The sequence below is a fragment of the Euprymna scolopes genome, chromosome 1 (assembly GCF_053919585.1).
Source record: "Euprymna scolopes isolate OS-2025 chromosome 1, ASM5391958v1, whole genome shotgun sequence".
Taxonomy (NCBI): domain Eukaryota; kingdom Metazoa; phylum Mollusca; class Cephalopoda; order Sepiida; family Sepiolidae; genus Euprymna; species Euprymna scolopes.
In genome coordinates this window covers 156,272,174-156,300,137 of record NC_136482.1, presented here as the reverse complement: position 1 = coordinate 156,300,137, position 27,964 = coordinate 156,272,174, and the positions used below count along the sequence as shown (strand labels likewise).

The window sequence follows — 27,964 nt, the reverse complement described above, 5'->3', positions numbered from 1 at the left end:
GAAATATTCAGTATCGTTAGTCAGAAAGAAAGGGACAGTAAGAAGAAAGAACTGAAAATAGAACATTCTGCTTCATCAAGCTAAAGAGAAATTTCTCAGAGAGAATCAGAAGATAACATTTGTTTTGATGCAGACAATCTTATTTGCAATAAGAAAGCAAAAAAAAAAAAAAGAAAAAAAAGACCATCAAAGTGCAATATTTCTTGGACAACTAATCACAGGATCGCGCTAGAAATTATTCAGCAACTGATGCAATCGAAAGAAAAAAAGAACAGCGTCGGAGACTATCAAGAGTTGCATTGTTGCTTGTCAAAAGAACTTGCTGGCGAATTGAAAACTTATGGAAGTGAAAGCATATACAGGGTGACCCCCCAAAAAACAGGACATTCAATTGTTATTCTGAGCATTTTACAATCAACGGAGAAAAAAAGGCCAAAGTCCCTAGTGTTTTGATGTGATGTTTCGAATATAATGAACTAGTTATGACCAAAGTTTCATTTCATTCGGACAAAACACTAAGAAACGGGGCCTAATTAGAGTTTGGGTCACCTTGTAGAGCATGTCCAGAGGGACTTCCTCTTTGTAGAAGTTTAGAAAAGAATATTTGAAGATGTTTGTCGTATAATAATAAAAGATCTCTCTCTCTCTCTCTCTCTCTCTCTCTCTCTCTCTCTCTATATATATATATATATATATATATATATATATATATATATATATATATATATATATATATATATATATATATATAGTGTTATAATGGAATAAATCCAGAGGAAATCCGGGTATGAGAGCTCAATGTGGTAAACAGAGCAATAAGATAAAAATTATAACACGGAAATTACATAATTGTCGATGCAATAATTTATTTCAACCTTATGGTATTTTCAAGCATCTAAATCAGACAATTACATTTTTGATACTGAAAAAAAGAAAAGAAAAGATCGGGCTTCGACCCTCAAAAAACCAGAGGTGGTGGTAGTAGCAATCCACTTAATACATTTAATAGAGAGGGTGGTAGGGATTTAAAAATTAAAAATTAAAAATAACAAATAAAAATATTAGATTAGACACTTATAAGCGGCAGCTCGATGTAACCATAGATACACACACACACACACACTCACACACACACACACGCAATACATACACATACACCTACACCCACATACACACACACACGCCTCTAAGATGTACGTTCTGACATGTAAATGCCTTGACACGCGTTTACTAACCTAGGAAGAAAGGGGCGAAAGTATACGGATATATAGTGAAAGAAATAGAACAGCGCGTAATGGAAAAAAGAAGAAAAAAAAAGGAAGAAAAAAAGAGGAGACAGTGATCAAATGTTAACTGTCATATTAGTCTAGAAACTCTGAGAAAGATAAGGGAAATAAACTGGATGTTGTACACGCGTCATATAGTTAATTGAGTCATGGAAAGTAGGTCTATTAAAAGATAAATAAAAAATAATAAAAGTAAGAAAATAAAAATAAAAAGAATATTATATACAAAGTTTTAAAACTATCTGTATGTTATTATGTAAAAATTAGTTAGAAATAAATATTATCTTATAATTCATTTAAATATTGTATTTGTAATATAATACTATGAATTTAAAAAAATTAAGTCTTATGTATTTAATATTTTGTATATTTTCATGTAAATAATTTTATTGGTGATCATAGCGGTCGTTGTAATTAATATTTCAATTCTTAATTGATTAAGAAGTGGAAAATTGTAATATTGGCCGCCCCCAATTCGATAGGACGTACCTAGTTTCGATTAATATATACTTTTATTCACTCCGTACAACAAAATTATTCTCATGCACGCATAAAGAAATAAGTAAAATAATTATATTTTTGTGTTGATTTGTATCAAATCTAATAATATCTAGTTTTAGTATTTGGTCTTTTTGACTTAACTCAGTTTAATAACTAATGTATTATCTGCAGAGAAAAATTATTTTCTTAAGGCTATCTCATTTATTTATAAGTAATTTGGATAAACCAGGTACTTCGGGGAAAAAAAATATATGCCTAACTTAGATTTCGGACAACAAATCGTAAAGTAGTTATTATCGAGTATATAACGGACAACACTATAATTGCCAGTGGGGTGGGGTGGGATGGTTTATCGTAACTAATCTAGTGGTGTTAGATTCGGTGTCTTTACCATTATAGAATTCTCTGTTCGTCGGATCTAGAGTTATTGGTTATTTTAAATTTACATTTATGTCTACATCTGGCCATCAGTTCATCTCGTTTGTTTAGGAGATTATTGTGTTGGTACTTCAGGATTCTTATTTTTTCCTCGAGGCATAAACTGCATCTCTGCCTAAAGCCGTTTGGAACGTCCGAATGACACAGGATTGACCATGAAATCACTGGGGATCGATTCTCATTTTTTAATAACCACCATTGTTTAGCTAACTCGGTTTTATTCTTAAGTTCTGGGTTATTGAAAGAATGTTTATGGTCATAAAAAGTTGTTTCCAGCTTCCGGCGGAGATACCGAAGTAAACTTTTTTGTCCCTGTTATTATCTTCTGGGTGGATCGTGGCCTTATAAACCACGCACTCAACTTTACAATTACCGTCCACTGGGCAGTTATTTTTCACTTGGCAGTTACATTTGTCTACTGTAGCCTCATTTCTATTAGAGTTGTTTAATATTTTATTATTATGAGTGCTAATTATTCTGTCCATGTTTTTAGTGCACGAGTAACTTATTTTAATTGTTTTTCTATTAAATATCTTCCTAATTGGATTATTTATGATAAAATGCTTATCTATTAGGTTCAAAAATACTTTCCCTATGTTTATGTTGGATAGTTGACAGTAAGGGGGATTAAACCATATTATTTTCCGACCTCTGTTCTTAGATTTATTTTTGTTTTTATTTTCCTTCTTAATATATGCGAGTTTTTCACTGTATCCGCTTATCTCTAGTGCTCTATTGTATAATTTTTTATTTGCTTCAAAAATTTCTTTGTTAGCCGAAAGTTTATTAATCCTAGTGTTAATCGTTTTAGGTATTTGTTTAATTATGCAACTTGGATGGTTAGATCTAGTATTAATATAAGAAGGTGTGTTATTATCTTTATTGAACGGCTTGTATATCCCCTTTCTTAAGTCTAGAGTTATGTCTAGATAATTAACTTCTTTACAATTTGGGGTAATATCTATTTTAAATCCTAGGTATTTGAAGGCTCTTACTAATTTTTTATGTATTTTCGATACCATGGGGCCGTCACTATTAGGGATAACAATTAGTCCATCATCCCTGTATAATCCCACTAAGTTAGGCTCTATAATTCTGCTAATAGTGTACATTATAAATATGCCCACTAGGTCGGCAATCTGGGCTGAGTCAAAAGCCCCCATCGGGACGTCAAACTCGTTGTTATTCGATTTGATCCATGTTTCCTGATTGTTTAAAAGGATGGATCTGCGACAAGCCATAATTAGTTTACATGTCAGAACGTACATCTTAGAGGCGCGTGTGTGTGTGTGTGTGTGTATGTGGGTGTAGGTGTATGTGTATGTGTTGCATGTGTGTGTGCAAGTGTGTGTGTGTATGTATCTATGGTTACATCGAGCTGCCGCTTATAAGTGTCTAATCTAATATTTTTATTTGTTATTTTTAATTTTTAAATCCCTACCACCCTCTCTATTAAATGTATTAAGTGGATTGCTACTACCACCACCTCTGGTTTTTTGAGGGTCGAAGCCCGATCTTTTCTTTTCTTTTTTTCAGTATCAAAAATGTAATTGTCTGATTTAGATGCTTGAAAATATCATAAGGTTGAAATAAATTATTGCATCGACAATTATGTAATTTCCGTGTTATATTTTTTATATTATATATATATATATATATATATATATATATATATATATATATATATATATATTACGCCTGAGATTTACTGCAATCAATTTGAAATGCATACTCACTTATAGGAAATATGGCTTGTGTTGGTAAATCGTTGAGGTCAAATTCTGTTCCATGACAATGCACGCTATGTTGTAAGACTAACTCTACAGACAGAAGCTAACAGGTTTGAGATATGAAACTTTGCCACATCCACCCCATTCTCCTGACTTATCTTCCACGTATTACCTTTTTTTTCAAGTATTTAGACATTATTTTTTTGTGAAACAAAAGTTTCAGAACCAAATAAGAGGTTCTAAGTCATCAGATTTTTTTAGTGTTGTTCATAGATGGGAAAGATACATGTCTGTTTAAGCTTCAGTCTTTTATTAATTTAAACATCAAATGTTATTTATTTGATTAAGAAAAAGGTTTTGATTAAAATCGGCTATTATTTTCCGAACATATTTTTAAATAAATACTTTGTATTTTAGCTTTCGCATTCTTAAAATCCAGCATATCATTGAAATCTTTTCAACATCTCTCCCACTATATATATCCATAAATTTATACAATCTTTGAAAAAAACTCCTAAAAATGTAAGATAGATCTCAAGCAATAAGAACTTTAATAAACTAAATCACACTGATCAACTTCCACACGCTGAAAACCTAGATAAAAGTCTTACAATTAAATCCAATAGAGAACTGAAGAATATTGAAAAAGCATCGACTAACTTTTATGGAGTAAAAATTACTTCTCGCCCAAAACAGAATCCACATCTTGATGAGTTTGAAAACTCGATGATAAACTTAATAAAAAGGGTAAAATAAAAAAAAATCGAAAGGATACATACAACTCTATTACTAGAAAAAGTAATAGTTTTGCACAGAAGGGGAAGCAAAACTCGCATATTTTTCGTATATGCTGATAAAACTAAAGACTATTATAAGCTAGATTACCCCACTTTTAAAAACTCATTTACAAAGAACTCAATAAATTACATAAAGTGGTACCATCCAATACATTGGATAATATCAATTTGGAAACAAAAAGACTACTACAATCAATGAATATTCAAAACTTTGCAGAAACGTAAACTCCAGACACCCCAAGGTTTACTTTGAAAGACCACAAACCAAACTTTCATGACAATCCATCTATTAAGACTGATTTGCCCGTCCAGCTCGAACCTAGGTTCTATAAGTAAGAATATCTTCTATAAAGAAAAAGTAAATCGCCCTCTTTAGCAATGCTCTGATTCGGTTATAAAATGGTTCTTAAACCGTAAAGATAAGCATAGAATTAACTTAATTACGTTTGACATCAATGATTACTATCAGTCAATCTTTTAAGCAATGTCTGTGGAATCAGAATTGCTTTTATAAATTTATAAAAGAAATTCTAACTTCACAGACTTATAAATTAGGTTAATATTATTACCAAGACGACCCTGGATACAATTTGATGATAAGCATAATAATTTTGATATAATTATGGGTCATTCAGACGGTGCTTAGTGACTGACTTAGTGAGACTTCATATATTGAAAGAACTTAAGCTTAAATACAGATATATACAGGGAAATTTATAGAGACGTTGCACTACTGGCAACTAAGGTCAATCCAAGGGAATAGAATACAATAACACTATCAAAATGCTTCACAATTTTTTAAATTCCAACTTTTAAGCTAAATCTAAACTCCGAATCGTACAGCCTGTACCACAAACGTTATATAACACAAATATTCTATTCACCCAAATTCAATCATTATATCTATAGTACCGTTCGTCGTTAGGATAACTTTTGGCCTTTCAGGGGATAAAAACATTTGATGAAAACTCTACTTTTTATAATGATGCCTTAAGAAATTTAGGATATACAGAAAAATAGAACACTGCAAAAACAACTCTAATACAAATTAATTACAAACTAAATTTAATATAACAAATCTATCTGATGCAATAAAAAATAATCCTCACCCAAACAACATTATCTAAACACTAAGACTATTCAGAATTAATAAAAATACAAGTATTTTCCCGTCGAATGGTAGATAATTTTTTTTAAATATGTGTTGTACATTACTCATTCTAGATAAGGTAAAATTACTTCATATACGTGCTGTAAATTACCTGTCCTAGGGAAGATACAATTATTTCATACATGTGTTATGTAATATCCGTCCTAGGGTAGGTAAAATATTCTCTTGCTCGAGATAGCAAATGATACATAGATATAAAAAAAAAATCCTCTATCCTAAGAGTAACAGGTATGTTCAAAAGCAATTTCATTTTTCTCATTGTTTTATACAGTCCCGAGCAACGCCGGATTACCCTGCTAGTTTAACATAAATTAACTATAGAAGAAATTTATCGGCAAACTGCTTTTCATTTAATTCGTTTCAGTATTTTGCCTGCACGAATATTGAGTTATTTAAAGGACTTTTAAAGGATTCTACCATATCTATATATTATTACGCTTGTCACTTCGACCGCTATCATCTTGGCATCCCTTAAAAGGAAAGTGGAATATTCTAAATGCCTATTAAACATTTGAAACAATAAAATAACAAAAAGATGGTGTCGCTGGTAAGATAAACCTAGCATTGGATGATGAACACCCTAGTCAATCTATTTTTCCCCACGTAGAATATTTAAACAAAAAATAATTTCAACTTCTTACAGGAATGCAAAGACATATTAATGTTTTAAAATTTAAATTAAAAAAATAAGTAAAATATAATCTTAAAAACTAAGATACAAGTTACAAAAGAATTTTCTGCAAGACATGAAAATAGTTAAACAAAATATTTTTATAACATTTAAAAATTAAGATATCAGGTTTAATTTTAAATTTATCAATTTTCGAAATGATTTATTATAAACTTTACAAAATAAGGTATAAAAATGTAATTAAAATGAAATGTAAAATTACCTTTGATTTATTTTATGTTATGGACATTTTGTTGCACTTTTTGAAACATAGTTGAAAATTATATATCTATATCATTAATTGTTTAATAATGAATAAATTTAATTTTCTAAAATGTAAAAAAGTACATAACATAAAATAAACCCAAGTAATTTTTAGATTCAATTTAAATTACATTTAAAATTTATAAAAGCACTCTTTGAAAACAGATACATTTCTAATTAAATCATTATTTTTATATAAATCTTGTACATTATTTTTAAATGTTATATAAAAACATTTTGTTTAATTATCTACTTTATTACTTCAATGGTTATTTGCTTAATCATACGTAATTTTCTGAACATGTTAAATTCAAGTGTTTTTTTTTCACAAAAAGTAATAGACATCAGCCAATATTTGTTAAGTATTATGACCTAAATCCAAATTTTAGTACAAAATTAAGTTGGTTTAAAGTAATAGTATAAATCTTAAACTTGGAAATTACCCCATCTTTACCCTGTGGTGATAATAATTCTTTACCTAACGACCAAAACCTTCTCTCTTCAAAAGTAAATATGTTTTTGTCTTATACTTTGCACTTAGTTTGTGGATTTCATCTCTCGTTTTACATGTGTCGACGGCTTTTTGGCTTATAATCCCCAAGTGCCAATTTTAGAAAGGTAAAAGTGATAAGTACTTGACCCGAAATAATCCAATAATGAAAATGACAGCATTTAAAGCGCTTTCAATCCTGTTCACTTATCAGCTCCACGAAGACTTTGTTTTATACCGGGGATTACGGTTGTTTTTTATGTCTTGACAACCAATAATACACTTGAACTAAATGTATTTTAACCACCCAATTATTACACTAACAACTGAAATAAACAGTTTAAGCATGGCATTATACATGACGCCAACTTCTATAATATAAATCTCATCTGTCTGTTTAAATGTATGTAACTATGTCTGCCTAAAACTTTCGACAGAGGCGACGGATTTTCACAAGATTGGTATAATTTTCAAGCTCGACTCTTCAGACGACAAATATCGAAAAATTGGCTAAAAACATTAATTCTTTCACCCTTAACCGGGCACTTTTCTACAGGGAAGCGTCGCTTTTTTCGACAATATTTTCGAAAGTCATCGCCTCTTTTCAATTATCTAGCCTTAATTTAAACCGTCGTCACTTCCAGTTTGGCGATTGGCGCAACAGCAAACGAGTCACGCTTTTTTTTTTTTCACTTTTTCCTCCTTCGCAATAGGGGTTCGAGCCAGCCTGCCTACATCTATTTTTGCGCTCGCAATTTTCGTTTTTTTCTTTTTCCTTAACCAACACCCTTACACACACACCCACTTTCTTTTCTGCCTTCGCGTCACGAGTTCGAGCCTGCCTGTCTACAACAAATATTGAAAAATTGGCTAAAAACATAAAGTCATTCACCCTCAACTAGGCACTTTTCGCTTTTGTCGCCGATATTTTCAAAAGTCATCCTCTCTTTTCGAGTGACTAGCCTTAATTTAAACCTTCGTCACTTTCGGTTACATTTTCGGTAGGATTTAGGGAGGGAGCAATAAATAATAAGTTTTCATCATTTCGTAAAATTATTTTTTGCATAATAATATGAAACAATTTTTTATGATTGGAAAATATTATTTAATTTTTTACAAGTAATCAAATCGAACTTTTTATAACTGAAATAATCGTTGTTTTGTTTTGAATATATTTTTAAGTAGTCTATTTTGATAATATTTAAAAAAAATTTTTTTTTTTTTACTTTATTTTGTATTGAACTTTTTGTGTGAAAGTACTTTTAAAATAGCTTATATCAAATGAAAATATTCAATAATATATGGGTATTTTTTTCTTCTTTTTATCCGTGTTAGAAGCGTTGACTGAAATTTGAATTTTAAAATAAAATACTTATGGAATATGTTTTAAGCCATATTACAACGTGAAATTATTAAAATAAACAAATAAACGTTTATTTTAAAGATGTATATTTCGGAGTAAAACTCCCTTGCCAGTCTTTTATATTTTTTCTCTTTTTCATCGCCATGATGTTAAGTTGAAGAAAGTTGAATGAAGAGTCTACGTGATGTTAACTGCGGTGTTGGTTTTGTAATGCAGGAAAGGTTGTGCTTGGCCGTGCGATTTGAAAATCAAGGTAGTTTTTTTTTCTTTTTCTATCCATGTTACAAGCATTGACTGAAATTTGAATTTTAAAATAAAATACGTATGGGTTACGTTTGAAGCCAACTTACAACGTGAAATTATTAAAATAAACAAATAAACAAGTGTTTATTTTTAAGATATATATTTCGGAGTAAAACTTCCTCGTCAGCCAACGCTTGTAACATGTGTGGTTATAAAACTTCTCGAATGCCAGTGTGACGTTACGTTGATCAAAACCGCCTCTTTCTTCTTTCACTGGATTTTTTTCGATTATCGATACCTATCGATACAAAACCTATCAAAAGACACTGCCAGGCACATAAAGTACATTCGTGTGAAATTTTAATGACATTTCATAGCTAAAGAACAATATATTACAACTGTAGAACAATATATTTATGTTTATTTAAATACATGTCAAACTATAGAACAATATATTCTATGCTTAATAAAAGACGTCATAACTATAGGACAATATATTCTATGTTTACTTAAAGACATGTCACAACTATTGAACCATATATTCTATGTTTACGTACAAGCATGTCACAATTATAGAACAATATATTCTATGTTTACGTACAGGCATGTCACAATTATAAAACAATATATTCTATGTTTACTTAAAGTCACATCATAGCTATAAAACAATATATTATATCATATGTACTGTTTTTGCATAATACTTTTATGCCAATTTGAAAAAATGTATTTGCTTTTAATGCACCCAAAACCAAGTTTCTCTCTTTTCATCTCCAAAGCCCTGCTCCCCTCTTGGTTCCAACTAAAATGAATGAAAAACTTCTAGCAGCGACCTTTAATCCAGGGCTGGAATGGAAGAATTACTTGTACATCAAATTTGTTGCCAAGGTTGCTAAGAAATGGTTCGATCATTCTGTGGCTGTGGAAGGTATCTCATTCCTGATGCAAGCATCAAGAGCCAAATCTGATGCAAGCATAAGAGCCAAATCTGTCATAAGATGGCGCATTGTTGCCACATTCGAGAAAGTGCTTCTCAGACCAACTTTCGTTTGTATTGTTTAATGCCCTTTTCGTTTCTCTACTACGTCTTTCTCTCAGAAAAAAAAAACGGCATTAGTCTTTCACTATTTTTATGTTGATAAGCTTTACCGAGCTTACAATTTTTGCCCACCCTGTAAAACATTCCTAGCAAAAAAACTCGTCTCGCTACAACCAATATCGAGATTTTAATTTTTTTTAATAAACAAAGATGAATATATTAGCTACAGAAAACTTAAATCACATTGGTAAAAATCAACATTTTCGAAATATATTTTGAATAAGATAAAAGAAAAACCAGTCACAAACACGGGGAGAGAAACACAAAAAATATTGAAATTCTGATGAATAGTAATAATACAAGGTGAGCCATGAAGATGTGATCAGCGCACACTATTTGTCATTGATTCATTAATTCATCAATCAACCTTGTCTTTTTTTTAATATAGTGGGAGTAACAGCTGTTAACCAAACAAGTTATAAACCTTCAAAGAAAATACACTGTCAGACACTACTATACTACCACGCACGACTGACTGTGTCGTCAATAGGTTTTGTTTCATTTCTATTCTCGTCGGCCTGTAGCCCCGGCTGGTTGGAGACCGACCTTAGCTGAGCCGACATGACCTGCAACCACGAGTCGCTCTTACTCCCGCCAAGGACCCGTGATCTGACATCGCCGAGTTTTTCGGCGTTTTCGTTCTTTTTTTCTTCTCGTCATCATACACGGCTTGCCTGCTTGACTAGGCTAGGCTAGGCTAGGCACACCTGCACCACGCACGACTCAGTCTAGAGAAGCATTAAATATATGATAGACTATTTCAAGAACTAAGCGACAGCGGAGAACCTCACTGCAACCAATGGCAATCGTCCAAGTCATTCAAAACTTCCCAAGAAGTATTCACCTGATCTGACGGACAATGTGAGAGAGTCAGTTCAGCTCAAACACTGTGCACAACAATGAGCTGCGTCCCCTGTATTCACAACTTGTTGTAAGTTATGTTACAGCAAGATAAAGCAAGATGAAGCTAGTTCTTGTATATCAAAGCTGTTCTAGAATTGATTAAAAGACAATTTGGAGAATGTGTGATTATTTTGTAGTCAGATTTTATGGTGGGCACCTGCCAGCCTTCCTCAAATAACACTCAAGACGAGCACAGTAATCCGAAGAATCCCAATAATACGAATAATCAACCCTCATCTAAAAAATTCAGAAACATGTGTTTTTTACGTTTGTTAAATGTTGGTTTTAGGGTCAGCATAAAATGTGAAAAATAATCAATAAAAATATTCACAATACAAACGAAAATGGCATTTAGTTTGAGTTGCGCAACGGAGATTTATATCGGAATTTATATTAATCTTTATACATGGTAAAAATACCAAGTCATACGTACGCTTTTTGTTAGATAATTTTTTTTTTATTGATTCATCGATTACTCTCATTTAAAACATGGTGTAGGTAAATAATGCATCAAACATTATTATAAGAAAGAATCGTTCAAGAAAATGTAGAACACTTTCCAACATGTTCAAATCTGAATAATATCCATTCAAGGGAAGCATTCAGGAATACATGGGCCATTTCAGGAAATTTGAGACTGCAGCCAGTGGCAATCGTCCAAGCCATTCAAAAAGAAGTATACAGTTGAGCTGATCGATAGCATAAAATCTAAAATACTATGCGCAAGAATGATATGCATACCATGTACATGCAGATTATTGTAAATTTCCGGTTCAAAACTGTTAAGTGGTGAGATATTATGTTGAACAAAGATGGCGGCAGTAAATCAAATCAGCGAAGAATCAATTCAATCACGATTTCGAGTGTTGAGTAATTCCTAGTAACAAAGATGGTGGCGAAGAATCTGTGCGGTGACGATCCAGTCGTTTTGAGACAGAGGCCGACGGCGAACTGAATTGAATTCAAAATTCGACATTTTTTATAACATTTTAAGCTTCTGATTGGTTTATTGTTATATCTGTGGTTATAGAAACGATCGTCGAAATCATTGGAGTCATACCCCCATTAAAAGTAAAAAACATTGTAACATAAACTGTCCTAGGATTGACTGAAGTTGAACTTTGAAGATAGAGCGATTAGTCTCACAACTGATTTTAAGAAGGTACCGAACAGTCTAAACCTTATCTTATAAGCGTCCTTTTTCCTGAGTTCCCTTAAACGCAGAGCTATTCATCATGGACCTAAGAAAAGTCACCAGGAAGGAGGTCAGAGTCATACCACAGTCTTTTTATAAGGATTTCATGGACAAAATGTAATAAAGTAAATGTAGGGCAGCTCCAACACATGCTGTAGAATAATAAAAAAAAAAAAGAGTCCAAAGCGTTTCATGTTTTTATAGCATTTTTAAAACACGATAAACTAATTATCATCAACATTTACTTTAATTTTGGCTGAAAATTAAAAAATGAGGTCCATCGAAATTTGAGAATTTTTTTATGGTCACCATGTGATCATTAAAAGGAATAGACATGAAATAAAATAAGAGAGATACACATGTCATATTGTTAGATTGTTATGGCAGCTTTGCTAAATATTGAGATCGCTATCGCCTGTTGACGATTTCTAGAAAAAATGCGAAATATATTATTTAAGCTTAAATGTCACAAAAAAGAACACAGCTTTATAATATTTTACGACTAACTTTGTTGGAATTCCAGAAACCATAGAGGAAGATCTCCAGCTGTGGAATGGAGACAAAAATGAATGGTAACATTCAATGCTGCCAAGACTAAGTTTCTTTCCTTTAATAATTACAAGAAACCTTGTCAACCATCAATAGCTATGGCAAAAGATACATTACTCGAAGGTATTTCTTTCAAACACTTCAGCTTAACCTTCACAGGGAATGTGAGTTTGAACAGATACATCGAGGGCATTGCCGCGGCTGCTGCGAGAAAGGTGGGCTATTTCTACCGTGATAGGAAGATACTTATGTATGGAGTATTGTTGTCACATTCGGGCTAGTGCATCTGCTAATAGTCTCTCACTCCTGGACAGCGTTCAAAAAGAGCGTTGCCAACCCGAACTGTAAGCTAGGTTTCAGCCACTGTCCCATCGACGAAATGTTGCATCCCTATGTCTGTTTTAAAAGTATTTTAATGGTATATGCTCCGGCGAATTACAAATCCTTGTACCCCCTTGACATAAATACCCTCGACAAACTCGACAAGCAGCAAAATCCCACCCCTACTGTGGAGAAAGAAGTTGCTTACCGTTAAAGCGGCTGCGCGTTTGTGCCTTCAGAGAACAAATTGAGAATCAAGATGGCGCCCGCATGCGTTTATGTGGAAAAAAGTCTCATGGAATCTCGGGGAATCTCGGAGAATCTCGTACCCTGATTCCATAAATAACGAGGAAAGGAAAGCGGGAAGACAGACGATTTTTAGTCACTAAAGCGAACAGATGTAGAAGAAAAGAGTGTGGTGAACGAAACAAACAACGACTTGGTTGAAAGTAGAGTTGTAACAAACACAAACTATTTCGGCATGACGTCAGGATTTGACCCCAAGCTAATTCCCCTGTTTGATGGTAGTAGCACTGATCACTCAGTGCAGGAATGGGTGGAAAAAGCAGAATTAATATGTCAGCTCAGTGGGGTGAAGTGTATAGAATGCGTGGTCCCAATGCGCCTCACTGGGGGAGCATATGCAGTATATCAGCAGTTGGCTGATGAGAAAAAAACAAACAGATTTTGCCTGCATCACCCTTTTTACAGCATTTGCATTAGATCCAGTTACTGCATGGAAGAAATTCATGGCCCGAAAATTAGATTCCGAGGAAACGGTGGATGTGTATCTGGCTGAGCTAAAAAAGCTATCGGTCCTTTTTGGAGGGATGTCAGACAAAGGCTTGGTGTGCGCCTTTGTTGCAGGATTACCTAAGAGTGTGGAAGATCTGCTCCGTGCCTCATCCCAAGTGGACGAGATGGACATATCGGAAGTATTGGCGCGGGCACGAGCAATACTAAAGAAAAGCCCTAACACTATAGACCAAGTGGCAGCTGTACAACCATCACAGGTTGGATTGCAGGACCTGGGCGCAGCTACAACCTCCTATGTGTGGAGGACCCAACCATTTGGCCCGTGATTGTCTTTCGTCACGTCAACCAACTCGGAAACTTGATGGGCCGCAGTGCTACAAGTGCAAAAAACGCGGACACCTGGCCCGCACCTGTCCGGGAAACGGGCAAGGGGAAGAAGCTACAGCGCCAGTCTTTTCCCCAGATCGTCATTGAGCAGGGCGCTACCCACTGTAAGCATACACATTAATGGAAGCGAGCGCCTCGCGCTTGTGGACACTGGGTGCACCCAGACTCTCGTAAGCAAGATATGCTGTGCCACTTGGAAAGCAGAGAGAATTCCGGTACTAACTGTAGACGGAGGTTCACTAGCCTGTTGTGGGGGTGAGCATTATCCGCGCAAGCATCAACGACGGACCTGCAGTAGCCATGTGAGCCCTGATGGTGGAGGGAGAGCTTCTCGGGTACGACCTACTCCTGAGTATAGACTTGATTACACAACTGGGTGGAATTACTGTGGACAGAACCGGCAAGGTACAGTTCTCCCGATGTGAGGAACATGTTTGTGCTGCCATAACTCTCGACGAGCCTGACTTTCATGCAGAGTATGATAGAAACGCCAATGCATAGACGGCGTCTTGGAAGTGGTCAAACGATTAGCCACCAATATCCTTGCGAAACCAGTTATCAGAATATCCCCCACCCATGTGGCTAAGGGAACAGTATGAAGAAGAACTGCAAACGTGGATCGACAATGGCTGGCTTCTTCCATACCCAGAGGATGAGCTTGGCCCCCCGCGAGGGCTGATTCCCTTGATGGCCATCGTACAAGAGACCAAACAAAAGGTCCGCCCCGTCCTAGACTACCGTGAGCTCAATGAGCATGTCGACCCATATACGGCAAGGGCTGATGTGTGTGCACTCAAATTAAGGGAGTGGCGACAGCGGGGATCGAACGTGGCAACTCTGGACCTACGCAGGGCCTATCTGCAAATACGCATTGAGAAGAAATTGTGGCCATTTCAGACTGTGGAAATTGGAGGAACCCGATATTGTCTAACCAGGCTAGGGTTCGGTCTAAATGTGGCCCCAGGCATTATGACAGCAATCATGCATGCTATCTGGCAGCAAGATGAGGCAGTGCAACAGGCAACATCCTCATACATCGATGGTATATTCGTCAATGAGAACCTCATGTCAGCGCAATCGGTTAGAATGCACTTTGAAAGCTTTGGACTGACATGTAAGGAACCAGAGCGTCTGTGCGATGGAGCAAAAGTTCTCGGCCTGCACGTGCGCAATAGCAAGGAGGGACTTTGCTGGAGAAGAGGAAGTCACGTTCCCAAGGTCCCATCAAACATCACTCGACGAACAGTGTTTTCGCTTTGTGGAAAGATGGTAGGCCATTTCCCTGTGTGCGGTTGGCTCACGGTGGCCATGCCAGCCATAAAAAGACGTGCAACAGCCGTGTCGTCGGGATCGGACGATGCAGTACACGATGTCACCCTAAGGAGCATGCTGACAGAGACTGTGTCCAGAGTGACCAGTGATGACCCCGTTCAGGGAAGGTGGTGCGTCAGCGGGAATGAGTTCACGGTCTGGGTGGATGCTAGTTCACTGGCCCTTGGAGTTGCCCTTGCAGTTAATGATTCCATTATTGAAGATGCCGTTTGGCTTCGGCCAGAGAATGATTCGAGGCACATAAACCTGGCCGAACTTGATGCCACATTGAAGGGCGTTAACTTGGCGCTTCAATGGCAAGCCAAGGTTCTACATATCATGACTGACTCGGCATGCATTCATCGGTGGATAACCGATGCATTAAGTGGAAGAGCACGGCTGACGACACGAGCATCGAGTGAGATGTTAATTCGAAGACGGCTTGCCACCTTGGTCGACACCATCACAGAGTACGACCTGACCGTGGACGTAGTGTTGATCAGGTCTGCGCTCAACAGAACAGATGCTTTGACAAGAGTCCCTCAACGATGGCTTCTGGCTGGTGCTCGGAGGGATTCTGATAATCTGCAAAACACATGTGCAGGAGTTGTGTGTAATGTGGATGCAGCGTGCATCATGGACATTCATCGACAGTGTGGACATCCTGGCATCAAGTGGACACTGTACTTTGTCAAAATGATTGATCCAGGAGTAGAAAAAAAAGATATCCGAAGAGTGGTGGAAAGTTGCGAGGCCTGCCAATCCATCGAGCCAGCTCCAGCACGATGGAAGAAAGGGGAGTTGGGAGTGAGTGGTAAGTGGCAGAGAGTGGGCATGGACATCATACACTACAGTGGCAACCACTTCCTTACCTTCATCGATTGTGGGCCTACACGTTTCGCAGTCTGGAGACTCCTCGGGCGCAAGGACTCTGGTAACATTATTCACCAGCTGGCATCCGTGTTCTGTGAAAGAGGTGCGCCCGATGAAGTGCTGACAGACAACGACCCAGCCTTTTGCAGCCATCAGATGAGGCAGTTCTTACAAGAATGGGGTGTGCGGCTGCGGCTTAGATGCGCTTATGTGTCTTCTGGCAATGGTATAGCTGAGAGAAGCAATCGCAGCATCAAAACAATTGCAGCCAGGAAGCAGTGCACCATCGCAGAAGCTGTGTACTGGTATAATCTCATGCCAAAGGATGGCGTCTCTCCAGGAACGGCGCCTGCAAACGCAATCTATCAGTACCGTGTCCGAGAAAAAGGAATCCACCCCGATACAACTGTGGCCACTGAGATAGAACGGAATCGATATGCCAAAGGGGATGCTGTCTGGGTGAAGCCGCCAGGAAACCGATGTACTGACAAGTATAAACGGGGCACAGTGACCGATGTGGTGAGTCAGCAGTGTGTCCAGGTTGATGGCGTACCCCGTCACGTTAGGGACCTACGGCCGGCGACACATGTACCACCTCCAGTGGACGATGAGAGTGACTCTGACTCTGAGATGAGTGGGCCATGGCTTTGGTTTGCACCATCCCTATCAAGCAGTGATTCTGATATCAGTAACCCCCACGGAGATGAAGCCTTCCCCGACCATCAGGCGGTGGATAAGAGCGCACAGGAAGACGAGAGCAGCAGTGTCCCCCTTCGTAGAAGCACCAGACGGCGGCGATCACCACTCCCTGTCGTCTCTGTGATCATGAGATCAGGGGGGAGTGTGGAGAAAGAAGTGGCTTACCGTTAAAGCGGCTGCGCGTTTGTGCCTGCAGAGCACAAATTGAGAATCAAGATGGCGCCCGCATGCGTTTATGTGGAAAAAAGTCTCGTGGAATCTCGGGGAATCTCGGGGAATCTCGGAGAATCTCGTACCCTGATTCCATAAATAACGAGGAAAGGAAAGCGGGAAGACAGACGATTTTTAGTCACTAAAGAGAACGGACGTAGATGAAAAGAGTGTGGTGAACGAAACAAACAACGACTCGGTTGAAAGTAGAGTTGTAACGAACACCCCTACACAGTAGAGATCCTTAGATGCCAGAAGGCCTACTCTAACAGTTTATTCCCAGAACTGCTACACTTTGGAATTCCCTTCCAGGTTCATACTTCCTCAACTGTACTGACATGCAGAAGTTCAAGTGTAATGTAAACAGACATCTTGCTACTCAACTCCCTACATAGTATCCCTGCAATCATGTCCTCACCGTGCATTGTTTGGGGTGAAAATGCAAAAAGTTTTTATAAGAGAGTGCTCAATAGCAAATAGAGCTGTATTATCGTATCATTTTACTTATACAAATCTTATTGCTATATATGTTCATCTTGTTTGGTTCATTTCAACGAAACTGAGAGGTTGGTTGGTTGTTTTTGTTTCATGGCATATCAACCCTTTTCAGGTCATTTAATGCCGAATCCAGTGATTTTGAAGAACATTTTTTTAATCGAGTATATTTGTTTTTTTTTGCTGTTTTTTTAAAGTCGGTTTCTATTTAACCCATAGTTGGGAACCTAACAGGTACTACCAGTCCGAGTCAGAGTGGACCTGGGAGCAATGGCAATTAAAAGGTGACTTCACACGGTCCAAAGCCCGCAAGCTGGGGCCTCACCAAAACTAAGTTTCTTTAATATAAACTGTTCTGGGTGTTTGTCCTGTAAGTGCCTGCTTATTGGTTGATTAGGAAGGGTGCGGTGGAAGCTAGAAAGCTGATTGGCTAACTAAAAACTCAATACAATATGCGTACATTGTATTGCCATAGGGTTTTTAGTATGAATTACTGACGAGATCGCAGTGCAATATCTCTATATCATCGTATTGTACGCTCGTACAATACGAGTTATACTTTCTGGGCCTCGATGATTATGTTTGTCACATACCAAGGTAAAATGTTTATTTATTTATTTATTTATTTTCCCCTTTAGCCGTATTTTCCTATTTATAATTAGTACTTTTATTCCTTTTATTTAATATAATTTAAGGCATTAGGGTTTCGGCGTGAATCACAAACAATGAAGGGATGACAGCGGATGCATGTGAGGCTTTCATTCTCAAGAATGTATCGCATTCCTATGCCTTCTTAATTTACAAGGTTCCTTTTTTCACTATGGAATTTACGAAACAAACTTTATACTCTGATATATCCGAACCCTTTTTCCCCTTGTCCTGGTTGTTGATGCATTTCATCCATTTGTTGACAGTACTTCACCGCCGTAATAGTTTCGCTTGCATTAAAAAAAAAAACTGTAATGGATGGGACCGGTCGCAGACCACCAAACAATCAGCATGCCCTTCTTTTGGTGCAACTCTAGTTTCGGGAAGTATCGCGGAGCTTCGTCGGCGTCTAACCATTGAGCTGAGCGTCGCCGGTTGTCGTAAAGAATCCATTTTTCATCGCAAATCACGCCCGGTCGAGGAATCGGTCGTTCTTGTTCCGTAAAATAAGGAGAGATGACATTTCATAACGGCGTTTCTTTCGGTTGTCATTTAATTCGCGAGGCACCAATTTATCAAGTTTTCTTTGGTTTTACCATCCCAACCTCTCTCAGTGGTTGGAAATCGTCGTATACGTTACGGCTTATTCAGAAGAAAGTTCTCAAACAGTTGTACGTGAACTGGCTTCGACTAATTGATCGTTGTCAACATCCGATTGCCGACTATTACGTTCATCATCTTTAAGACCTTCATCGCCACCATAAAATTTCTTAAACTACCATTGTGCTGTGCGTTCAGTAGTGATTGTTGGGCTAAACGATACTTTGATATCGCGAACTGTTTCAATAGCTTTTCGGCCTAGTTTGAATTGAAATAAGAAAATTGTGAAAATTTGCCTTTTTTCATCTTGTTGAAACGTTCTGAAAAGAAAACATAATTAGTTTCAAACGATTGTAATTCAAACGATTAGATAGAGCTAAAAACGCTCTTTAAAATGATATATAAAGTAAAGGTATTATAACGAAAACTTATTTGAAAATATATCATTTGATATCAAAATTAAAAATTCCGCAAGAACTTTCTTTTTAACTTAATATATAATATTGGCTATTGATAGTTCATCTTTTCTTGAAGGAATCAATGAACACAATACCTTGCGAATGTCAAAACATGGCGGTTAAAACATTGGCTGATGATGATTCAAACAGCCTTCACCCGCAGTTGTCCACCCATATGACTGCCTGACTCTGTAGTGATATAGTAGATCTATTTTTTATCCATTGTCAATTATTGACGCAAAAAGCACTCTTTTTTGTTGCATTGAAACAATTGCAAACAACGCTCTAAATCAACGAAGCCTTTCTTGTTTGTGATCGACTGTTCGCAAACGCAACACCCATGTTGAACACGGCTTTCTCATTCTCAGATGCTCATGCAAAATGATGAATACACTGCTTTCTGTTATATTAACATAGGTACCCGGCGTTGGCCGGGTGTGGAGAGGTTGTGCAGTAAGGCTATTGAGCAACATACCCCCGGCCCTAAAAAACAAAAATACATGAACTTTTGTTTCAATTAAAATAGTAACGAGTTCCCGTACGAGTGCATTAAAAAAAAAAAACATTAACCGCAGTAGCCAGGCTCGAACCTGTTACGTGAAAGAGGAAAAGGAGCCGGAAAAAGCAAACGAGATTGAGGAATAAACCTCGATAAATAAAAATTTCGATAAAACTCGATAAATTAAAAAAATAAATAAAATTTCGAAGGCCCGTGACACCACAAGTGCGCACACGACGTCACGGACCTTCGAAATAATGTGTTTTAAACGTACGCTGAGATCGCTAGGCGTGAATATACTTGCAAAAATGTCGACACGAAAACTGAACTCTCCTTACAAAAACGGCCTAGTTGAGCAGCACATAATTATTCTTTTGGGCCAATTCTAATATATTTGTCATCCGAGAAGTCGATCTTTCTAACGATATCAATTTTGTCGGTGTTCGTTGCGCGTGTCGAAAGTTTTTTGGCAGATATACAAACTCACACAGACACACACGCACAGTTTGCCTTTTATATATAAGACTAGTATGGGTATCTGGCATTGCCCGGATGGACATGAAGCTCGGTTTGGACACAGCTGCTTACTCTATCGTTAACCCCCACAACAATTTCAAAAATAAAAGAACGGATAAAAACACGAAAATGTAATCGCCCCCAAAAAGAAGTACGTGAAAACCTCCCCACCAAATATTTCGGCAGAAGGGATACGAAGATAAGAAGCTCTTCCCTGGATATTGAGCACTATTTGATGACTATATACCAGTTTAAACGAATTTCTTTAATGCTGCCTCAGTCTAGAAAGTTTTCTCGTTACGGTCTGTTGCAACGAAAACAAAAAATAACAAAGCAGAATGTGTTTTAACCGAAATAACCATTTTAGAAATGATTAGTTATGACTTAACAAAAAAAGTAGCAGTTGACCGCCGATAACCCTGGTTAAACGCTAAAACTTAAAAAAAAAAATGTAAATTATCGAAAATTCGTTTGTGTTTTTGTTTCTCGTCATTGGATTGGAAATTTTGTTTCTTTAAAGTAAAAACTTAAACTTCAGTTTATTAAAACTCTGAAAAAAAAAATTGAAATAAGAAAATTGTTTTTGTTTTAATATAATTATAAAAGAACCCTGCTTAAATGCCGCTCCCCCCCAAAAAAAAAGACCGCCATTACGTGTACGCCAAAACTAAAGTTTACGAGACAACCTCCTAATCCACTGGCCTATAAAGCTGATTGCGAAATATCGTTGGAAATTCTTTTACTTCAACCAATTCAAAACATTGTATCATGCGCAGTCTTTGAAATCCTTTTGAAAGAGACAATTTTACCCCCCTCCCATATAAAACTTTATTTCTATACGAAATAATTGACAGTTTTATTCTAATTTTCACATATGCGGCCGAGGGATCGCTCTTTCAGATGTTACTGGTTTCGACTCGGTTCGATACGGCTGACAAAAGATTTTAGTACACATGCAAATATAACTCTCTCTCTCTCTCTCTCTCACACACACACACACGCACACACACTAACAGAAGGTGAGATTTATATTATAGTAACATTATTTAATTTATATAGTAACGTAACTTCAATTAACGATCGACCAAAATAATTGGCAAATTTAGGCGACCAGCATCATTTGTGTCTGTACGACTGCATTTAAAGTTAGTGTTGTGTCTCTATCAATAACAACACGAACGCAGAAAGTAAAGGTAAAACAAATATATGAAGACGAAAAGATAATACATATTTACAAAGGTGCAGTTGTAGGTGTATCAGAATTTTTGTAGGAATTTTTGACACCCCTAACACGAAACTGCGAATAAAATATAAAAATCTCGTAATTTCTCTGTTAAAAGTGGGTTATTTATTTTCTTTATGGATTATACTTCCAAAATAAACTATTAAAGTTGTTTTAAAAGTAATAGAAATATTTTTTTTTAAAACAGTAATGAATTTTCCGAACTCAATATTTTTCAATTTTTAAACTTTAAAAATCTATCAAAATTTTTCTATTGATTCTGTTTTTACGATATTTTCAGGGTCAATGTGAAATTTTGTGTTCTTTCCAATAAACCGAATATCATATTTTAGACAAACGTTTTTTTTTAAATTCACGCCCCCCCCATTTTCAAATGTCTATTAAAAAGTAAATAATTAATTTATGTTTCAAAGTTTTATATATCACAAATTGAAGAGAAAAGATCAATAAATAATATATTCAAATTTAAAAAAAAAAAACCCGTTTTTTAGAAATTTACCTGTAAAGTCCCAAGTTTAAAACCTTTTTTTAAAAAAAAAAAAACACATTGTTTTTTTTTTTTTAATGAAACCTTGGTCCTTGCTCCTTTAATTGAAAAAGAAATTAGGGCTTGAATTACATTTTTCGAGGAGTTATAAGCTTGGAAAGACAGGGGGTCGAATAATTCACGCCTCTAATTTTGAAATGTCTATTAAAAAGTAAATAATTAATTTATGTTTCAAAGTTTTATATATCACAAATTGAAGAGAAAAGGTCAATAAATAATATATTCAAATTTAAAACAACAAAAAAACACCCGTTTTTTTAGAAATTTACCTGTAAAGTCCCAAGTTTAAAACCTTTTTTTTTTTTTTTTTTAAAAAAACACATTGTTTTTTTGTTTTTTTTTAATGAAACCTAGGTACTTGCTCCTTTAATTGAAAAAAAAATGTGGGCTTGAATTACATTTTTCGAGGAGTTATAAGCTTGGAAAGATGGGGTAGAATTATTCACTATTTTCACGAAATTTCTGATACACCTAGTGCAGTTGTACTGCAGTTGGAAGGTTTTCCGGCAGAGGGCGTGTTAAAGTCTTTCATGGAGCAACCGGCACATGCGTCTTGCCTATTCGGCGTTCGAACACAGCTCCCGGTCTTGCTGACTTGATACCTTTATCTTGTTCACCCACGTATGCTAATTAGTGGGCGTCTCCACAACAGTTAGCATCCTATCTACTAATCGTTAACACTTATACAGCCATTGGTCTGATTGAGTAGTTTTTGACATGGTTAGTTTTTAATTAATGACGTCACCAGTCTTAGGACTTATTTAATGATGTGTAATAAATGGCTGTATTAAGAAAAGTTTTTAAAAATGGCACCCTATAAATCTACACTTTGAAAAGGAGTCGAAAAATCGGCATTACTAATTATTTATTTTCAGTACTGCTGCTTCACCTTTACAAAACGCCAAACTTTGCTCATATAGAGACGCACACCCGTTGCTATTCGTATTGACTTGAATGCTATGTCGTTTATTACGTATAAAAACTCGACGTTGGCCAAAATTGAATGGATCGAATAACGCCTCCCACGTATTCGAGTCTTTTGTCATTGTCAGTCAATCATTTGAATTATTTCTTTGCGTAGTTTCTCTTCTTTCTTTATAACAACAGCAAAAATATACTAGCTGATGTAACTATTCTGTTTCTGAATTTTTTAGATGAGGATACGTTATTCGTATTATTTGGGTTCTTTAGAGTACTGTTGTCAGCTTTAGTGTCATTTTCATAACATTTCGGTCGATATAACCTCCGATCTTCTTAAGTATATATATATATATATATATATATATATATATGTGTGTGTGTGTGTGTGTGTGTGTGTGTGTGTGTGTGTGTGTAGGGATTTATATATATATATATATATATATATATATATATATATATATATATATAGTAATAATCTGTAATAATAAATAGTGATTGTTATTTTCACAACGTTTCGGTCGATGTAATCTCCGACCTTCTTAAGTATTAATTATATATATATATATATATATATATATATATATATATATATATATATATATATATATATATATGACTACTTCATCTAATCACTTAAATTAATATACGAAGGTATAATTTTATACGTAAACAGTATTTACTTCAACAGTGCTCAATACATAGGTAGAGCTAGGTAGTAAGTTATAAAAATGTATATGGCAATTAAGCTACACAGATTATTCCGCGTTTAATTCTTGTGAGAATTCCTCAGTCTTAGCCTTAGAATGCAACGCGGAATATTCTGTGTAGCTTAATTCCCATATATTTTTTCATAACTTACTATATATATATGTGTGTGTGTGTGTGTGTGTGTGTGTGTGTGTGTGTGTGTGTGTGTGAGGACGCTTCACAGAACGTCTGAAACGATTTCAATGATTTAAAAACATTATTACAATGATCCAAACATAATTCTCAATGAAAAGCCAAGACACGGAATAATAAAATAATGTTAAAAAATACACATTGTTGGTGACTACCCCTTATTTAAATATACATCTTTCTTTCGTTGGAATTTCTTAACCCATTTTATATAAATATATATATATATATATATATATATATATATATATATATATATATATATTTTTATTTATATAGGCAAGTGTAGCGACTATGTACTATTTGTCTATATAAATAAAAATATATTCTGCTCTTTTTATTGAGCACTTTTAATAATCTCGTTTTAATTGAAAAGTTTTCCTTCTTGAATACCTTTAACGTGGTATATATATATATATATATATATATATATATATATATATATATATATATATATATATATATATATTATGGCGGTAAAGTTTAGTTTCCTAGAAGTACATCCAATGAAACAACATGTGGCTACCAAAAAGTGCTCAATGAGTAAACAGAGCAGGTATATTAAATTTATTTATAAAAACATTGATGGCTACATATGTGCATACATATTTCTGTAATCACCCATTACTGAGGAGATTACGTCTTCAGGCCAAGAATTTTGTTTTCAAGGGTAATTCTTGGTGTGAAACGTAATCTCCCCAGTAACGCGTGATTACAGAAACATGTATAAACCAAATGGTTGTATAAATAAATTTTATATATACATATATTATATATATATTCATGGATGACGGAATAAGAACTTGCAAAACGACTTCTCATTAATTTACTATTTTTATTTATTTGCGGACTATTATCCTCATCTTTATAGTTGTTGTTTTACGACGTTTCAGTTAATTATTACTCTGGCCTTTGTCAGGTTGTTAACCGCGACGGGATAGGAACTCCAAATCTCTTAACTGTATCTTCAGTAATTACTGCCTTCCATAGTTGTTGTCGTCTCACCACGCTTTGGCCAACTAATTCTCTAGACGGCTTTGGGTAGGGATTGAAACCGCTATCTTCAAACAATGCTCACCTGGTACCGTAGAGATTCAACGTCTCTATCCACTGTGCCACGGATCCCAAAGGGCGATCACAGTTAGATTTTTTGGTCTTATAAGTAAGTATTTTTCAGCATTCCTATCCCATCGCAGTTAACCACCTGACGAAGGCCATAGAAATAGTTGGCCGAAACACCGTAAAAACAACAACCGAAATGAGCACATATATCCATTTACTATTTTACAGGAAAATTTTTTTCTTTCACCTAGAACGTTCTCAGAATTTTGGAACTCTCACCCATTGCCAATATTTACGCTGTATTGTGTTCAGTTACCAATGAAAATAGTTTTGTATAGATAGACTTTGTCATTTTCTTTTTTTGATAATTTGTTATCGATAACCTTGGTTACCTCACGTGCGGTCTGCTCCACATAAACGGATAACATATAAACAAACAACACATAATCAGATAAAAGTATACTAATGCATAATATATAAAAGTATTAATACATAATATATAGAAGTATTAATACATAATATATAAAAATATTAGTACATAATATAGAAAAGTATTAATACATAATATATAACGATATATTAATACATAATATATAAAAGTATATTAATACATAATATATAAAAGTATTAATACATAATACATAATGATATATTAATACATAATATATAAAAGTATATTAATACATAATATATAAAAGTATATTAATACATAATATATAGAAGTATTAATACATAATATATAACGATATATTAATACATAATATATAAAAGTATATTAATACATAATATATAAAAGTATTAATACATAATACATAATGATATATTAATACATAATATATAAAAGTATATTAATACATAATATATAAAAGTATATTAATACATAATATATAAAAGTATTAATACATAATACATAACGATATATTAATACATAATATATAAAAGTATATTAATACATAATATATAAAAGTATTAATACATAATACATAATGATATATTAATACATAATATATAAAAGTATATTAATACATAATATATAAAAGTATATTAATACATAATATATAAAAGTATTAATACATAATATATAACGATATATTAATACATAATATATAAAAGTATATTAATACATAATATATAAAAGTATTAATACATAATATATAATGATATATTAATACATAATATATAAAAGCATTAAAACATAATATATAAAAGCATTAAGACATAATATATAAAAGCATTAAGACATAATATATAAAAGTATTAATACATAAAAACTAAAAGTAAGACAATAAAAATATTATTACATGATATATAAAGTATTAATCTATAATATATATAAGTATTAATACATAATATATAAATGATATATTAATACATAATATATGAAAGTATTAGTACATAATATATAAAAATATCAGTACATAAAATATAAAAGTATATTGATATATAATATATAACAATATTGATACATATTATATACAAGTATTAATTCATAATATATAAACATATTAATGCATAATATATAAAAGTATTGGTACATAATATATAAAAGTATTAATACATAAAATATAAAAGTATATATATATATAATATATAAAGATATTAATACATAATATATAAAAGTATTAATCTATAATATATACAAGTATTAATTCATAATATATAAACATATTAATGCATAAAATATAAAAGTATATTAATATATAATATATAAAAATATTGATACATATTATATACAAGTATTAATACATAATATATAAAAATATCAGTACATAAAATATAAAAGTATATTAATATATAATATATAAAAATATTGATACATAATATATACAAGTATCAATTCATAATATATAAACATATTAATATATAATATATAAAAGTATTAATACATAATATATAAAAGTATTAATACATAATATATGAAAAATAAATATGTTTGGATAACATATCCTGTATTTCTACTTTAAAAAGAAACATATATTTAAAATCAAATTCGATGCTAAAGGACTTTTTTTCAATTATTATAAATTGAATATTCTGCCCGACTTCAGTCTTCTTCATAAATCGAGTATTTCGCTCGATTTCGACTTTCAGTTATGTTATTTTCTTACTCTCATTTTTCTTCATTGTCGAAAAATTCCGGTGAAAGCCGATCTCTCCTGGTGTCAAATAGAGATGACAATAACGTCTTGATTTTATTATATTATTGGTGTGGGTGGGGATTCATACTACTAATATCATATTGATTGTTATTTTCACAGAATTGATGAGAATAATAGTCTGAATAATCCAAATATTATAAATGAGCGATTTTATTTTTTTTTTTAAATCCGAAAACAAACTGCATTTATAACTTACCTTTAAAACGGTACTTCTTATTCTAATTTTCTTTTTGCATTTTATTTTCTTACGTGAATTACCTTTCAAAGTTAGTCACTACAAGGTTAACTTGCTTTGCCAAATTTACTTATGAATCGGACTAAAAAAGAAGAAAAGCAATCTATACGTCATTTTACAGGTGAGATAATACCCATGACCTCCAGCGAAACTCTAGCAACGATCGTGTGCGGACTGGTCTTAAAAATTGAAGTTCCCTTTCAGACACAAAAGAAACCAAACAACTTGAGTAGGACACATACACACACAAAAAAAAAAAACGCTCGCCCCCCCCCCCCACACACGGCATAACCATGTTGACACACCGATTCCTGTCAGATCACCGAAGTTAAGCAACGTTGAGCCTGGTCATTACTAAAATGGGTGACCAATCTAGGAATTCCAGGTGCTGTATGTAGGAGGACGTCGACAACTCCCTACAAGAGTTG

General features: G+C 34.3%; 1 protein-coding gene across 2 annotated transcripts in view; it reads right to left on the bottom strand.

Annotated features, from left to right (window-relative positions):
• The window catches only part of LOC145276849 (NACHT and WD repeat domain-containing protein 2-like), a 75,862-nt gene extending 48,174 nt beyond the window's left edge, over positions 1 to 27,688 (bottom strand). For both annotated transcript variants that reach the window (XM_080128218.1, XM_080128229.1), the window contains exon 1: positions 27,498 to 27,688. The gene's annotated coding sequence lies outside the window, so the exon portion shown is untranslated. The remainder of the gene's footprint in view (positions 1 to 27,497) is intronic.
• Positions 27,689 to 27,964: the final 276 nt, after the last annotated feature.